A 16,058-nucleotide genomic window follows, 5' to 3' on the forward strand; every position below is an offset into this window, starting at 1 on the left:
CAGGTGAGCATTCCCTTGCTGGATTTTCAGGGGCGTTGGCAGGACGGAGTGCATGATTACAAGTTCAAGTTGTTATGACACTAGGCACAAGGCAAGGACCCAGGGTCATGAGATCTATCTGGGGAGGCTGAGCACCATCGTTCAAGATGCCCATGCACAGCATCAGTGCAGACCCGTTACCCAGGTAACAAACTCTAGGTTGCCTAGCGATCAGCTCCCTACGACCCTTGGGCTACCTGACCCAGGTTCAATGCCTGGGTCCCAGCTGGAAGTTCTTTATTATGAGGCAGAGAACGACACAGCCTCAGGCTAAGTAGAGGTGGCGGGTGGGAGCAGAGGGATGCCCTGTGTCCTGCATGAGGCAGAGCGGGACCGAGAAGTCAGGTGCAAGGCTGCTGAGGAGGCCACAGAAGAACCAGCACAGAGGGTGAGGGAAAGCGTAGGGACAGTTTCTGACCCACAGAACCTGTCCACTGCACCTGGGGAACCCAGAGTTCAATGCAGTCTCCTCCCTCACCTGCCCTTTCAGTCTTGCCAGAGGCCGAGACAAGGGTCCTAGAGGGTCGCGCAGTACCAAAGAAGCTGCCAGCAGACCTCTTGTATTATCCGTTTTTTGATGTTTTACACAAATCAAACAATTTTTAACATATTAGGACGTAATGGACCCATGACAGAGTAAGGTTCAAATACAGCAAACGGAACACTCCCCCGCCAGGACTCTGGGACTGGTCTGTTCCCTCTACCACTAGAAGGATCTGGAGGAAGAGAGTCCAAGGCACCATGGTCAATGAGGAGTCTAAAAACGGGACCAGGTCGAGGGCTGAGTCGTTAGAAGCTGTTAAACCTTTTCCACCAACACCACCAAGACTGACAAGGACCTGATGATGCTGCCATTGCTCCTGTTCCCAGCCAGATGATGAAGCCAAGGCGGGGCCGCAAGACCTGGCACTCCTCCAAGCCGATCAGCGGCTTACCACCTTCCTTCCCCAGGATGGGAGGCCGGCGACTCCCCTGTTGTCAATTACTGGCCGCCGAATGGCAGGCCACATTCCCCTTCAGGAACACTCTTGGAGCACTCGGTGCTGCAGCTCAAGGTCGAGCTGCTGCCTGTCCTCAGGCCTGGAACCGCCAGAGCTGAAGCCGTGTGTAACTAACATGAACTTAGGGTACCAGCAGGCAGCATCGCTGGTGCTTTGTGAACAGTGACTAGTCACCCACGAACGTCCCTATGGAAGACAATGGTGGCTTTCCGGCCATCAAGCTGTGGTGCCACCATGTTGGATAAAAAAAAAACCCCAAAACAAATATCTTTTAGGAGAGTGAACATGGGCTGACAGGATGGAGTCAGCTGTCTGGCGTGGGACTTGGGACAAATGGGACGTGCTCTCCAGGGTGGATCCTGCCACCGAATGATGCATGGTGCTGCTGGGTGTGTGTTTACGTTCTGGGATTGAATCCAGGGGTGCTCTAGCTCGGGGCTACACCCCAGCCCTTTCTTCTTTAGATCCTCCTGCCTGCATTTCCTGCATCACCGGAAGCACAGTGTGCGACTCCAGGCCCGGCACCCTGTGGTATTCCTGAGGCCTGTTGGCCTGTGTTCTTGGTCACTGTGTGAGTTACAGTGAAGAAACAATGGCGCATTAAAAAAAATGGTTCGAATTGGTTTCTGTCCTTTGTAGGTCAAGAGCCAACCTGACCCCAGGATGTGACTTTGTTGTTTTAGGGACTGAGAATCTCAGGTTCACCCCCAAGGCAAAGCAGCCTCCATGGTCAAGTCTGGACATGTTCCGAGTGCACCTCCGAAGCCTTCTTGCATCAACAGTGTGGTCCTCAATGCGGCATGTGAAGAGCTGGGGGCAGCAGGCGGTCCACAGGTCCAACAGGGAGAGTCCCTGGGAGGGCTTGAATCCATCACTTCTCTGCAGAAGGTTGTTATGAAGAGGGTGAGCCCGGCCCCCTCCTTCTCCTGCTCCTTCTTTTGCAATGTTGTCATCTGCTCTTGCAAATGCTTCCACTGTGATGCCATCTGCTGTTTGGTCTTCACCAGAGGCTGGATCCAGGGAGCTGCCCCACTGTGGATTTTCAGCCTCCCAAACTTTCAGGCTTAATAAGCATCTTTTCTTTAAAAAAAATCAGCCTGCCTCAGGTGTTTCATTATAGCAAGGAAAAAATGGTCAAATGCAATGTTTGACATGGCAGTGGAGGCTGCAGCTCTGCGAAGACAAAGCTGGCAACATACCTAAGTGCCCCAAGGGCCCCACAGGGGAAAAGGAGCAGCCAAAGCAGTTGAATTCATGAAAACAATTTTTCCAAGTCAGAGAATGGTCTAGTAGGTAGAACCCAGATGGGAGCATTGGTGGGCTCAAGGAACTCAGGAGTTCTTGGGGATACTGGCCCTGAGCTATCCTTGACTGCTGGCTCTGGATGAGGGGCCTGGATTCTTCCAAAAGGGAGGCTCAAACACCTCTTACAGAGACCCCGAGACCAAGAGTACCATCCAGAGTGCTGTGTACCCAGCAAGAAGCTGTCATAGATTAAATGCTTTGCCAGCGCCAAGCCTCGTGAGGTAGCCTGGGCGACAGGAGGCAGTTGGTACAGCCCCCGCCCTTCGCACAATAAGGTAGAGAGAAGAGACAGCCGCAGCCTTGTGCCACCTTCAGAGTGGCCCCAATTCTACCCTACAGAAACCTTCATGGCTCATGGGCCCAATCATGTCCCCCAACATCCTAAGCAAAGTTTCCCCTAAATTTTGTAAGGCTCCTTAATTCAACAGCCTCTTCTTGTAATCCAGCCAAACAGGACTTACCCTCCTTGGTGAGGTACAGCACCCCGACCTCTGAAGGCCCCCTAGACCCTGAGCTGGGGATGGCAAGGGGGTACTTCAGAGGCCTGGGTTTCACACTACAGACCAGACACGGGACTGGGCTAGGCCGGGGCCAGATCAATGACCCGGGAAGGAAAGAGGCTCCACCTGGGACCCGGCACCGAGCAGCCCGGCACAGGGAGGTTGCAGGGGGCCTAGCTGTCTAGCTGAGGCCTACCCTTGTCCCACGGACACATCTATCCACTTTGTGGGACTTCCGAACACCAGACCTGGGATGTGAACCACAGCACAGGTGCTGGAAAGTGACCCAGGCTGCCCCTGCTCCCACCCCTCACCACAAAGACCCAGGGCAGCTTGGGGGCGACTCGCAACAGCACTTGTTGCTGGGTGTGGTGCTGTTTTAAGGCAGAACTGCCACTGCCATCAGAATCAGCTTTATGTCACCTGCCAGGTGCGCTTTCCTGCAATGTTGGGTGGGGAGGGGCGCTCCAGGGAGGTCCCTGCCAAGCCTCTTGGGTGATCTGGGAGAGCGCCAAAGTCAGGCCTAATTTTGGAGACTCAGTAACCTTCAGATTTGTCATGTGCTCGGATTCTTCTCTGGTTCCCTCCCCTTGCAAGTCTCATTTGACACCTCTGAAGGCCCGGCAGAGCCTCTGCCCACCGGGGGTTGAACCAGGGACGCTCTGCTATGGAGCCACAGGCCCAGCCTGTTTATTTTGGGAGGGTGTCACTCAGTTGTGCTGGGACTTGTCAGGTCCCCTTGCCTCACTCGGACGGGTGTGCACAGCTCGCCTGCCTTTCTGTTTCTGCCTTCACGGTGGACATCACGCTCGATGACCCAGCACTTCCTCATGCCAGGACTCTGGGCCTCAGAGTCCTGTGGACCCAACAACACTCCAGCACCACCCTGCCAGGCCACTTGAAATCTGCCCACCACGCCTAGGGAGCCCAACTGTTCCTGTGATGGACAGAGTGGGAAGGTCGATGGTCCCACATGGCAGAAGTGGAGTGAGCTCAGGAAGAGGCAGAATGGTGCTCCAGGTGGCCCGCAACCTCCTCAGACACCCTACGACTCCCTTCCACAGTGCATTTGGCATTTGGGTGGCATTTGGGGAGGAAGAAGGGCTCAGTAGCAGCCCCATGCTCCGCCCCCACCTCCTTACAGCAGGTGCCCCTACTGTCCTGAAGCGCTCTTCTGTAGTGGCCGGGACTCCCACCTCCACACACCTTGGGGCCCTTCTCCCTGTGACGCTGGCCACTCCCTACCCTCGCAGGGTGCTGGTCTTGCAGCTGCATTCTGGAGTGGTCTGCCATTCAACAAAGCTAATGGACACACTCGGCAAGAGCAAGGCCGGGGCAGTGGGAGCCCAGTGAGCCCCAGATGGAAGACAGCAAGGCAGACCGGCCCTTTGCTACTGCGGATTTCCTCGGAAGATAGTCCCAGGCAGTGGGCAATCAGGAGGTCAGGACCACCTCAACTCCGAAGCTGGAGGGCGTGGGAGACTCCTGCAGGGCAGGTGCAGCGGCATTCGCACCCCAGGCTTTCTCGGGAGAGGCCTGGAGCTCTCCCTCACCTCCATAATGACAGGAGGGGCTGCCACATCCCAGGGTGGACTCAGAAGAGCCTTCTCCAAGGCCCCCTCCAACAGAGGGTCTGAAATTTTTATGCAACTTTTTTGAGAAGCGCTCCCCTCTTCTCACTTTCCCAGATGAGCCACGATCTGTTCCCAAAGCACAGGGTTCAGGTCACCCGGAGTTGGTTTCAGAGGTGGCCTTTCCTCGCTGGGCCTCTAACACCTCCATTCCACAGCTGAGAATGACAACAGCTGGGGCCCTACCTGTGTGTGGGGAGAGCACAGCCCACTGCTGTGCGGATCTCAGGAAAGCTCCCATCATGCCAACCTCGCCCAGCAGGAAACAGTGAACCCAACCCTGGCCAAGGCCTGAGCAAGGCAGGGGCTGGCCAAAGGCAAGCAATGGGACAGAGCAGCTGGTGAGTGTGAACGAACCCGCCGGTGAAGTCAGTGGCGGTGGGACCATCACCTGCACACGCTCAGCTACCACCGGTATCGCCCACCCTTTCTCCAGCGAAGACCACCTGGTGGGAAGGAGTTCTGCAGTTCTGCCCACCTGTCCCGTATGCGCCAGGCACCAGGAAGTGGATGGCAACATAGGCTCCCAAGTTAGGCTGTCCTCCAGTGTGGACATGACACTCCCTCTACAACCCACCCTCAGGGACCCCCGGGGAGGCATTCGAACTACAGTCAACACAGTAACCAGGGGGGAGGGCTTCAGGAGATCTGGCCTCATCAGCCTCAGTCAGGGCCGGAGATGACAATGGAGGGACCCGAGTAAGCTGGTCCTCAACCAAGCTGCCAAGCCTGGCCTTTGCTGCAGCATGAGCTGGAGGTCTGCCCTAGGGCTGGCCTCAGGACACCTCCACTGCAGGCGATGCACCAGAGTGGGCCACAGGGACCACGAGACTCCCCCACCCCCATGGACCCACCAGCCATGCACACCTGCTGCTCCTGCCCGGGGCCACGCTCTGACCCCAGAGGCTTGCTGGGGCTTCTGTTCACCCAGCGTGAGCTCACGCCTGCATGTTTTGGAGAGGCAGATGTCTGGACCCACGGGAAACACACCAGCTCATTCAACAACCCAGAGCACCCAGTCAGCCCCAAGCGCACAGCCATTTGTTGTCACTAGTTGGTCTCAACACCTCAGGAGAGCTGCTCCTGCAGCCTATGCAGAGAAATGCTTTTCTTTTCAGCAAGAGCATTTAAAACAACAAGAAGAATGGGATTCTGCCATTTTCCTGGAACCGTCCTCGGCACCCTCCCGTACATATCAGCACTGCAGGTGCTGCCTCGGGTCGCTGTCCACCGAGGGACACTACCAGAAAGTACCTAGAAACCGTCTTGACAGGCCAGCAGCCAGGACCCAGGCTCTGCTTCTGTTTTCAGAAGGTGTAGCAGGGCTGGATTCCTGTATTCTGCTTTCTACGTTTCCCTGGAGCCCAAAGGCCTAGGTACTGGCTTGGGGGCCAGCTGATCTCCAGGTGTGAGATGCACTAGCTTCCCGTGTAGTGGCAGGTCCCTGGAAGGGTGTGTGACCAAGAGCTGGTGCACAGGGCTGGGAGCCCTTCTGCTTCCCTCTGCTGCCAACTCCTCAAACTTTCAAGGCATCCTCCTCCCAGAGGGCTGGGGCCACTCTGCCCTTGGGATTGCTAGACAAGCCCTGGAGTGCCCCCCAGGCTCCCTTCCTTCATGTGGCAGAACTTCAAGCCTCTGTTGAAGAGATGAACTGCACACGATTTGGCCAAAGAGGAAATCAAGGACAAAAGGGGGCTCTCAAGTCTCCAGATGCGAGGACCCTGGTAAATTCACTTTTCATGTCAAGATTCTGCAAAGTGACCAGGCCAGAGCCAGGGTCAGCTGCGAGGTCCACTTGGCCATCCAGGGCCTCCTCTTCCCAGGGGTGGCAGCTGCCCTACAAGGAGCTCATAGCCCTTGAACTCAAGGGCCCACTGAGCCTGCTGGGAAGACCACCACGCAGACCACCCCTGCTCAGCCGCAGCTACAGATTCAAGGCAGCTGCCTGCAGACAACAGGTCTCCTGGGATTTCCCTCCTCGGGCACACTACACCTAGTCGGGGGTGGGGACACATTCTGTGCCCCAGTAATCAGACACACAGCAGACTTTCCAATGTTGTGCCCGAAAACTGGGGAAACATGCAAGACTGGTCTGAAGTTGTAAAACAGTAAGTCCCACGTCCAGGGCCACGGTCGGTCGACTGCCACTTTCCCATAATTGATTTTCAATATTTTATCGAAGCAATAAAATCACCTGTGCACCCAAGATACACAACACACCTGGAAATCAAGTCCCGAGCAACCTGGGGAGGGCGAACAGCCAGCCCTTCACTGCTCCTAGGTGCCATGACTACGACATTGAGCCAGCCCTGTCTGTTCACACCACTTCTCCACCTTCTCGTTCAAATCCTGATTGAGGAAACGGAGGCACAGAGGTACACTGAACTTGCTCAAGGTCACAGCGAGCAGGTGGTTGAGCCAGGATTCCAGCCCAGGTCTTCCTGGCTCCAGAGGCCGGGCCCTAAACCCCAGGGCTCACCAACTGCAGGAGGAAGGACCACCCCAAACCCATGACCTCGAACCTCCCTGTCACATTGGATTGCTTCACCTTGGACACTGGGCAGACAAGAATTCCAGAGCCCACCCCTGGGAGAGACCCAGTCGAAGGAGAGACCCAGGATCTTGTTTTCCTGAGCTCAGCTGTCCTCAGGCCCCCCCTTCACTAAGCAAGGCTAACCCGTCAGACACTGCGTGCACTCTCCCTTCTCCCCAGACTCCTTACGGGGGCCTAGGACCCGGCACATACCCATGCTGCTGGCTGATAAGAAAACTGGGCCCCAACATGCACACCTGATCGTCCTTCTAGGAGGCAACTTTGAAGTGGCCTCCAGCGAGCGTCTGCACCTTAGATGCTGAGCTCTCAGCCTCTGGCCAAGGTGCTGGCTGAGGGGAAGGAAGACCGCAATGAACAAGGCCAGGGAGAGCTGCGGCCCCACGTTCCACTATGGGGCTTCCCATGAGTGCTAGCCACTTGGTAGCTGTCCCTTTCAAATAGAAACTGGACCCAGGGTCAGGCCATCAAGAGGATCAAGCCAGGAGCAGTGAGCACCCATCAGCCAGAGCCCTGGTGGCTTCTTCTTGGAAGTCACTCTGGGGGGGCAGGGGGTGACCAGCCACCAGCTGTCCACTTCCTGGGATTTCAGTTAGACTGGAGGGAAAAAACACGCTCTGTATCCCTCAGCAGGAGCTCTGGGGGTTCTGAGCCCGAGAACATCTCCACGGTCATCTCCTTCACTGTCCCAAGACTCACACGCCATGTGGTCGATGAAGGGAACCGACCACAAGCCAGCAAGGGGGGAGACCGTTCTCATGAGTGATGACCAACCCCCAGAGGGACCACCATCCCCGAGGGTCCAGCTCGTCAGCTTCTCTCTAGAATGTGCTGCAAGATGGAAGAGCAGAGGTCCCAAGGGACATGTGACAGCGATGACAGATCACCATTAACCCCAGGGGGCACACACCAAGTCTGTTCCCTGAGCCAGAGCCTTTGCCCTGAGGGTCCGAGAGGGCTCAGCCCTGCATCTGCCTGGCCTTGGGAGCACGAGGTTTGGGGCACAGGGACACTGCGATGCTGTGCCGCCTGCATGGACTAGCACCTCGAGTCACAGGCCAGGCTCCTGGTCACTCTCCACCCACCCCGCTCTCTGTGAGGAAACCTAGGAATCCTCTGTGGCCAGGTCCACCTGAGGGACCGGTCGGATCCAGGACCCAGGCACTAGTACTTTTCCCCAGCTAAAATGTGTCCTTGGCAACACGGAAGAGATGCCTGAGGAAGGCAGGGGGAGGAGGAGGAAGGGCTGTCCGGGCATCGCCAGAGGCGCAAGTACCCTACACATGTGGCGGCTGCGTGCGGTTGTCACCAGAGATGCGGGGGTGGGGTGGGAGTAGGGGGTGGAGATCTGCAGGACTTTGAGGGGCTACAGTTGGCCCAGGGAGAGCACAGGCTTGTGGCCTGACCTCTCTCCAGCGAGCATTTTAGAGCACCAGTGGTATACCAAGTACTTGAGTGCCCACACCCACCAGAAGGAGCTAGGACAAAATCCAGGGGTCCAGAGGGCAAGGGGACTGTGTGGACACGGCGAGATCAGGGACCTCAGGGAGGTCTCTGGAGGGTTCCTGCCCAGGCTAGGCAGGCCGAGAGGACATGCCTGCTCCTGTTGGTGCCCGAAAGGGTCTCGACAGAGGACAGGGAGCAGCAGCAAGCAGGAGGGAAGGCGTCCCAGGAACAGAGTGGGCCGGGCAGCCCAAGAGTGCCCGGTGCCATGAGCTCCCCTGGGTCACTGCCTCTGCTGGTTTGTTCCTTGGAATCAGACCAGTTCCACCACCTGGGAACAGGCACCGTGCCCCTCCAAAGGCCCTGGAGCGCCTGGGACCCAGGCTCATTTCCCACCACATTAGCAGGCCAAGTGCCCACAACTAACAGTGTGACGTTAGTTAGCTCAGGTAGACGCAGGGCAGGAGCCCCAAGCTTTCAGCTCCCTGAGTTTTTCGTGTCGTCCCCCAATCCAAAAGGAGCATGATTCTTAAAAACGCTCTTGCAGGCTTCCTATCCAGCAGGCCCGAGGCCAGGAACACTGCCCACGGCCCAGGAGAGGTCGAGAAGCTGACCGCTGCCAGCCCAGCAGCTGGTGAGATGCCCCTCTTTTTCAGATGACTGAAGCGTTCCAGGTCAAAGCCCAGTTCACAGGAAAGCACAGAACCCACCACACACTCACTTTTATGTCTGGATCTAGAAAACATCCGCCTGGAATGTCCCTAGCAGGGAAGGCTGTTCTCACCCTCCAGGGAGAGCTCCCTCTCTGTGGTCGGCAATCCCTCCTTTCAGTCTGGAAAAAGAGCAGGTCCCCAGGTTCCTGCACCAGCTCGGGGAGGTGGGAGCTCTTCACCAAACCACTCCAAATTGTACCGAGAGCCTTGAGACTTGAAATGAGGTGGCTTTGGTGTATCTAACAAAAATTAGAAGACAACATGGAGGTGGCTGTACTAGGGCAGCTGAGGTCACAAAGGAGGAGGTGTGGGATGGAGAGAGGGTGTGATGTAAGAAAGCAGATTGCAAACCTAGAGCCGACACTTAGACTAGGGCAGGATTCACCCCAGACCAACGGGGAAAAGTCCTGCCAAGCAACAGGCTTGCTGTCCCATCTCTTGCACAATGTGAATCTTTTAAGTGACTTGTTTCTATTTTTATTTTGGATGCCAGGAAGCTCAGAGCAATTCTCCCCTCATGCATGGGTTTGTGGGGAAAGCTGGTTCTGGCCTTATCCCCTGCCTCATCCTCTCCTGCATTTATTTCTCTGCCTGTTTAGTTTTGCCCTTGTGTTGTGTTAGAACCATTCCTATTAGTGAGGGTCAGATCCTTTTAGGACCAAAGAACATGCTACACTCCACATAACCCTACAGGAGAAAATTGTTCACTTTTCAATGAGGGATCAAATCCCTGCATTGAGACAACATGATGCAGAGGGAGGGGCGTGGCCCTGAGGTTACCTGTTGGGGACAGGCATGCACCCAGTAAGGGCCCTTGGAGCTATATATGATCTGAGATGGGCCATGCATAATACTTGTGGTTCTTGGAGCTCTGTGTCAGCAGAAGGTCGCAGAGCAGAGAAGTGAGCCCCTCTGGGCACCGTGGGGCTCTTGCTGGCATGGACCTTGGCCTCCAGTGGACTGGCTGAAAAGTTGGGGTGTTTCCCCAGCTTTATACCGTTACGGATTTTCCTGTGCTGTTCTGAACACTGTCCTGGGGGATCACAATGGCAGGTTTGGAGTCAGGCTGGCTGAAGTCCCAATGCTGCTGTTAGACCTATCGCAGGAGGCTGACCTCTCTGAGCCCCAGATTTATCATTAAAGTGAAAAGGAAGAGGGCAGATGCCATAGGAGGGAGCCCTTGGTAAATGCTCCAGGGTGATAGATAAGGCCCTGCCTCCCTCCAGATGGGTTGGCTGCCCCTCCCTGGAGCATAGCCCTGGGCTCTTTCTCACAGTCCTCCCAATCCTTTCCTAGGGTCAAATTCACTGCTCCCAGACTACTACCCACAGCCCCCATGGGGAAGGGCTAACAACCCAGTCAAGCTGTGTCATGTCCGAGGACCCCCTGTGTGGTCAATGTGGCCACAGTGCAGGCCACGTAGAGGGAGCAGAGTCTTGACTTTCTCCTTTATGTAGAAAGGACTAGAAGCCCTGCACAGGGGGCAGCGGGCACCCCACATCAGTGGGTGATCACGTAAGTCTATGTGGCTAAGGTGGGCTCGTCAGTTGTGGGTTACAAGTACTCTTTTTCTTTTATAAACCTACAAAATGCCCATGGAGCAGCAAGAAGTCTGTGAAAATGCTCTGGATTTCTCACCTCAGATGCTGTGCAGAGAAGAAATTGGCTCCAAACACCTGAGAAGCTTTCCTGTTAATATACACGTTGGCTTCCTCACATTAAAAAAGACAGACGGATGTGGTAGCTTACGCCTGTAATCCCAGCGGCTTGGGAGGCCGAGACTGGAAGATTGCAAGTTCAAAGCCAGCCTCAGCAACTGAGAGGTGCAACTCAGTGGGACCCTGTCTCTAAATAAAATACAAAATAGGGCTGGAGAAGTCTCCAAGTTCAATCCCTGGTATGGGGGTGGGGGTGGGGGGGTGATCTCTCTACTATGGAGGATAGTGGCCAAAGGAAAGAACAAAAAACAAAGAAAAAAAGTTAAAAACAACCAACTTAAAGGAAAACATGGGAGTCCACTTTCAGGACCTTGCACTAACCAATGTTTTCTTAGAGGTGACATCAAAAATGCAGAAAACCAAAAAAATAGGACCTTAAAAATGCAAACTTTCGGGCTTCAAAGACACTACCAAGAAAGTGAAGAGGACCACGGAAGGGAGAAGCCGTGGCCAACCTGTACCTGACCCCAGTAGCCAGGGGGGTCCTCCTAGGCCTAGCGGCCCATAGACAGCACCTGGGCTGAGGGGAGGGAACACGGGGAGTTCCTGACCGGACAGTGCGCGCTCAGCAAGGGCCACACTTGAGAGCAGAGGGGGGCCCATGGCCAGCCGCTTCTCCCTTCCAGTCCGAGAACCACCTCAATACGGCGCTCAGCATTGAGCCTGGCCCTGTGGGTCTTCCAGGACCTGATGGGCTGCTCCTGCAGGGACCTGACAGGTCCTGCTGGACAAAGCCCACTCACTGTGTGGGGCTGCCCTCTAAACCAGGGAGGGCCCTGTAGAGAGGCCATGGCGCACTGGTGCCAGCCACCTTCAGCAGATCTAGTGACAGGAGCTCAGGGTTGGCCAAGTCCCAGCAGGAGGCATGGCTACCGTGTCCTCCCAGGAAAGCATGGGTCAATTCCTTTAAACTGACCAGCAGCGAAGCATAGTAAGAACCAACCCGGGAGCTGCCGGCTGAGCCTGTACCGTGCGAGGCAGAAAACAAGATCTCGGCGCCCTCCCAAGCCAGCCAAGGCCAAGAGCCCATGGGGCTCTGGAGTGACCACCTACTCACATCACTGCCAGAGTGGGTCGGGGCCATCAGGGCAGTGTCCTGCGGCAAGGTGAGTTTACAGAGATCCCCAGACAGCCATCTGTGCCCATCTGGGGACAGAGCGGTTTTGCTACCAAGGGACAGAGAGCTGTAGAAAGAGGCCAGAGGACAATGGGGCCGATAGAAGCACCACTGTCAGAGCAGGCCCAGTCCTGACCAGGTGCCTCCAGTGACTGTGACTTCTGGTAGCCACACTCCCACAAGCCCCAGAGGCAGTTCAGTTCCCAGACAAGGACAGAAGCACAGAGCAGGAACACACTGGCCCCAGCATGCAGCGGGCAGAGCAGCGAGTGGAGCTCGTGGCTGCCCTGGGTGAGTCCCTGGGCCGAGACCCGCTGCCTTCCTGGGAGCAGTGTCCAGAACCCAGAAACGGCCTCAGCCTGGTGCAACAAGCTGCGGGAACAAAGGGTGCAGCCGGCACAGGCTGCCGGGTTTTCTCAGGGCAAGGAGCCACGGGCACTGAGAACAGGGACAGCCTGGGGGGGCTGAAGGTGGAGAACAACGACCCAGAGCCCCAGTGGGAGAGGTGGCACCTGGATTTGGAAGGGAGGCTTGGGCAGGAGGAAGGGGCCTGGGAGAGGCCTGCTACAAGCCCCTTCCTGCTCCCAGATGCCAGAATGGCTGGACCGCACGTGTCTACGTCACACCACAGGAAGAGACGCCCCAGGAGTCACAGAATGCCAGCCCTCGCACACGCCGGCTCGGGCACACCAGCCTCCAGGGGCCTCCCTGGCCCTGACCACAAGTTGGACTCACAGATGCTCCTCACGGATGCTTTTCCGAGAGCAGGGCGGCTGGGCGACTCTGGTGCTCCCGACTCCAAGGGCCCCACAAGGGCCTCTGTGACACACCACAATCACAACGGCTGTCCTTTAATACCACGATCTTTGCGGGACAACCCCCATCTGAAGGCAAAGAGCGAGTCTCGCCCCCCTGTGAACTCCAAATGCAGCCCCCGAGCTTACACGGCACCTGCCCGTCACACCGGCTTACTCCACCTTTGGGATCCCCAAGGGCTGGAGCCCTCACGCTGCTGCCCAGACCCCTTCCCCAAATGCCCCTAGGCTCTGAGGAGCCAGCAGAGCTGCATCTTCCCGGGCTGGCTCCACCTAGAGTTGGGAATTGGTGTAGCCCAGCTGCCCTGGGGGTCTCGGGGGCCTGGGAGGCCCTCCAGGCCAGTGGCCTATGCTCTGTCCAGCACAGACATCAGAGGATGCCTCAAAGCGAGGGTCTCTGAGGAAGCACCTGTGGCGGGGTCTCAGGGAGGCACCTCCTTCTTCAGACTCAAGTGCTTGAAAGGCTTCTCCTGGGGCTGATTTTCACCCACCCCCATGATGTTGGGGTCCTGTATCAATCTGGGTGCCCCATTGAGCAGTGGCAAGTGAGAGACCAACTCCGGTGACCCCACTGTCACCAGTCAGCCTCTTTAACAGCCCATGGGCTCCTGCTCTGACCTGAGGGGTCCTCAGCTGGACCCGCAGGTGGGGGGCCCATGGTGCTTTATCCATCCAGTTGCTTCAAAGACAAATAGCTGGAGGCAGAAGCAGACCTCCCAGGGAGGGAGGCAGGACTGCGTTTCTCACAGGGAAACCGAAGCTGCGCTGCCTCTCGGCTGAGCCTCCTGCAGGCCGCCAGCCTTGCTCTATGTTAGGAAGACTAGGATGGAAATGGCACCAGCACTAGTAGCTTACTGGATGTGCCCTTGCCACCCGGCACAGGGAGGCTCAGGAGGGAGCAAACCCTTGGCCACAAGTGACAACATGTGACAGCCACTGTTGGAAGGCTCTGCGGTTTGTGCCACAGCCAGCCAGGTCAGGAATGAGAGCAGCCCCACCAGGTGCTGCTCACACAGGGCTGACCACAGCCCATTAGTCCTGCACATCTCTGCTGGCTTCACCTGTCGCTCTGAACCGCTGGGTCACAGGCTGCACTTGGCCAGCAAACAGGGGAGCCCATCGCTTTTGTGCACAAAGCCAACCACGAAGAAGCAAGTGGTAAAATATCCAAAGCATGGAAAAAAAAGAAAAGCTGACACACTCTCTCTCCTCTCCAAAGGGCACAGGAAAACAAGTCCACTTCCTAGGTATTCCTGCTCCCTAGAAGGATGACCTACTCATGTGCTGCCAAGGAGGGACACAACTGGACTGAGGATCTGAAGATCGCCACCTGTTGGCTGGGAGGTAATGTGGGCTCCCCAGCAAGCAGCAAGCACCCCTGGTCCAGGGTGCTTTCCTTTAAGGCAAAGGTGACCTCCCCCAAGGTTCAGCAACCTGCCTGGGGCAAGTGACTACAGGCACACTGTCCAGTCTCCTGCTGCCTCCAACACACCCAACCTGCTGCACAAGTGGCATTTGCACAGCTGAAAAGCTACAGGGGATACCAAGCCCCTGCCCCCACCCCGATGAGGAAGAGTCATAATGCCACACGGAACGTATGATAAGGCACAGGGATGACAACTGCTGCTATGGGACAGATCATTTGACAGAGAATTCGCTTGCTGGCAGACTTCCGACTGCAGACTTCTTCAGCACTGGCTGGCTGCCATGCCAAGGAAATAAAAATCAATATCCTCGGGTCTGCAAAACAGTGTGTTAACAATCACACTCCAAACAGCTCACACAATATCCCTCGCCCTAGACCCAAATAACAGTGAATGTTTTTGTTAGGAGGCAGTGCTAAATAAACAGAAAGGAGGGGGAAAAATAAGGCAATTTTGCAGGTCCTCCTTCAGCAAAACCTTTCCACAACTTCAATGAGGAGATAATCTTTCTGTGATTATGACCAAACCTTCCCGTTGCTTAGCAACACATAATTAAGGAATATGTTTTCAGATCCGCTTTGCAAGCCCAGCCATTATCAGATGAAATTACTGGAGCAACAAATGTCATCGCCATGCAAATTAGTTGGTTGCAAAGAAAGACTGGCGGAGAGAGAAGGCGCAGGCCCTCAGAAAAATTATCTGACTCGCCTCCTCTCGCACATTGATTAAAAGTCAACCAAAGTATAAGATCAGACTTAAAAAAAAAAAAAAAATCCACATGACACACAACCAGAATCTCCAGCAAGAGAAAAAACAGAAAAATTACTTGGTGCTTCTTTGGAAGAATGAAGAGCCTAGAGGACCCCCTGGGACAACAGTGGCCATGACAGCGACCCGGGGCTCAGCTGTCCTGGGGGAAACCTAGGAGCGCACGACCCAGTTCCTGACACCATCTGCTACCGTCAAAAGGGTGCATCTCGCTTTTCAGCATGGTTCCACCCTCTGCCGAATAATGCCAGTTACTGAGAAAGAAAAAAAAAATTGTTCATTCGATAAAGGATTCACTATGTTGGGAAGGCAAAGGGAGAAGAAAGGAAGAAAACGGATTTACTGTGTCGATTTTCAATCAAGATTCTAAAATTAAAATTAGAAATTCTGATGGCTCAGGTTAGCAGCCTGTAAGTTTAGGCCCAGCCCAAGGAAACACAGGCAGTAAATCACATGTGGCTCGTGCTTTGAAGGAAACCAGTGAGCACCAAACTCCCTTTCCTCAACTTGGAAATATATTCTTCCCTACAAGCAAACAGAATTCCCAACTGTATTTCCCAAAACGAGAGACTAAATCTGTTTTTGAAACACGGAGTTCTAAGGGATTTCAACATCTTGCTTTGTTTAACCCACAAGTGTGGAAACACACATTTTTATCTTTATGGTGGGTAATCCCTGTCTGCAAGAGCGCGTGCAGGCGCCGTGGAGGTACCCTTCCACACCATGATGTGCTCTTCATGGTACAGGAACGGTGCAGGATTTATGGGAGGTGTTTGATCAAACATCCCTGCCTTTTCCAAAGCCACCCAGGGCAAACTGGAGAATCGCCAAGCCTTGTGCACGGAAGGTCACAGCCCGTTCTGAATGACGAGTCTCTCCAGGAAACAGCTCCAGCACTACAAAGGGAAATCCGCAAAGCAACCTGGACTCCACAAGAGATTGGCGAGGTACTGCTGCCCCAGAGGGCCAGCCTGGCAACGTGACTCTACTGAACCCAGGAGAACCCATGTCCATTGGCTAGCCTTGGAGCTGG

General features: G+C 55.5%; 1 protein-coding gene across 4 annotated transcripts in view; it reads right to left on the minus strand.

The window, feature by feature from the left end:
• Ctbp2 (C-terminal binding protein 2) overlaps positions 1-16,058 on the minus strand; it is a 138,865-nt gene that overhangs the window by 14,246 nt on the left and 108,561 nt on the right. The window lies entirely within an intron of this gene.

Source organism: Callospermophilus lateralis, chromosome 15 (assembly GCF_048772815.1).
Source record: "Callospermophilus lateralis isolate mCalLat2 chromosome 15, mCalLat2.hap1, whole genome shotgun sequence".
Classification (NCBI taxonomy): domain Eukaryota; kingdom Metazoa; phylum Chordata; class Mammalia; order Rodentia; family Sciuridae; genus Callospermophilus; species Callospermophilus lateralis.